The sequence below is a fragment of the Orycteropus afer genome, unplaced genomic scaffold (assembly GCF_000298275.1).
Source record: "Orycteropus afer afer isolate SDZICR_OR568_19922 unplaced genomic scaffold, OryAfe1.0 scaffold00073, whole genome shotgun sequence".
NCBI classification, from domain to species: Eukaryota; Metazoa; Chordata; class Mammalia; order Tubulidentata; family Orycteropodidae; genus Orycteropus; species Orycteropus afer.
The window spans coordinates 1,319,208-1,321,149 of NW_006921660.1; positions in this window are offsets into that span (position 1 = coordinate 1,319,208).

Here is a 1,942-nt window from a genome sequence, read left to right on the forward strand (position 1 = left end):
TATGCACAGGGAGACAGCTTAGGGGGCAGGAGTCCATGGAGGGATGGACACTGGGCAGAGGTAACTATGGGGAGGAAGTGGAAGGGGAGCTGTTGCATTGTGGTAAACTGTGGTCAATGTCATGAGACAAAGTATATGTACACTGCTGTATAGAAAGTGAATTTGCTCTGTAAATCTTCACCCAAATCACACACACACACACACACACAAAAGAGAACCTACAGATTGGCAAAAAATATTTGGTAATGACATATATGACAAGGGACTTATCTCTAGAATTTATAGAAAACTCCAACACCTCAATAGCAAAAAGACAAACAGTCCGATTAAAAAATGGGCAGAAGACATGAATAGACACTTCACCATGGAGGATATTCAAGCAGCCAACAAACACATGAAGAAATGCTCACGATCGTTAGCTATTAGAGAGATGCAAATCAAATGAGATACCATCTTGCTCCAGCACTAGTAGCAAAGTTCAACAAGACAGAAAATAACAAATGCTGGTGAGGATGTGGAGAGATTTGGACACTGCTGGTGGGACTGTAAAATGGTACAACCATTGTGGAAAGCAGTATGGCAATTCCTTCAAAAGTTGGAACTAGAAATACTATTTGACCCAGCTATTCCATTACTTGGTATATATCCTAAAGAAGTGAGAGCCATGACAAGAAGGGACATATGCACACCCATGTTCATTGCAGCACTGTTTACAATAGCCAAAAGATGGAAACAACCTAGGTGTACATCAACTGAGGAATGGATAACCAAACTATGCTACATACACACAATGTAATACTATGCAACCCTAAAGAATAATGTAGAATCTGCAAAACACCGCATAATGTGGAAGGACTTGGAGGACATTATGCTGAGTGAAACAAGTCAATCACAAAAAGACAAATATTGTATTAGTCCATTATTGTAAAAGTCAAGGAAATATTTATCTATGGAAGGACATGTTCTTTGTTGGTTACCAGGGGTGGGAGGGGAGGGGAAGGAACACTATTAGATTGATAGAGATAAGTATTGATTTGGGTGAAGAGAAGGGCAATGTACCAAATGTTAGTGATCATTATAGTTGCACTGAGGAAGAGAAAGACATCTAGAGGTATGTGGGAGGTACAGACAACAAAGATGAAGCGTTTTGCACGTATAGTATGGCATTGTCAGTGAAGGCAAACATGGGTATATTGGTAGATAGATGGGTGGACAGGCTGAACTAGTAGGTATCTCTATGAATCTGGGAGTGTACCCAAGAACATGTATTGGTTTGGCAGACAATGGTCCTATAAGTTTATGTGTATGATCTGAATTCCCAGGTGTATAGTAGAGCTGACAAGGGGAAGGTTGTAGTCACTGCTTGGTCACAGCCAGCTACAAAGAGGGACCGAGTAGTTGAACCTGTGGGCTTAGGACCATAGTCTCAGGGGACATCAAGCTCAATTGGCATAACATAATATACAAAACATTGTTCTACCTCCTACTTTGGCGAGTAGTGACTGGGGTCTTAAAAGCTTGTAAGCTGCCATCTTGATGCAATGATGGGTTTTTCCTCATCCAGAGCAAAGAAGAATGAAGAAAACCAAAAATTCTTGGAAAAAATTAGTCCCAGCGACTGGTACACCATCTGATCTTCAGCCTGTATGACTATGAGACCAGAAGAACTAGATGGTGCCCAGCTACCAATGTCAACCACTTGGAAGGGGATCTATGAAGGAGATCATGGACAGACAGGGAGAACAATGTGGAACAAAACTCAAAATCATTTGGAGAAAAAAAATGGGGGGGGGGAGCCAAGTTTGCTGGTCCAACAGAGCCTGGTGGAACCACTGAGACTATGGCCCCTAGCTGCCCTTCAGGTCTGGAATTGAACCCATGCCTGTGGCTTCCAGCCAACAATAGACAGGTATATGAGTTGAACATTTCCCTGAGGTAGATA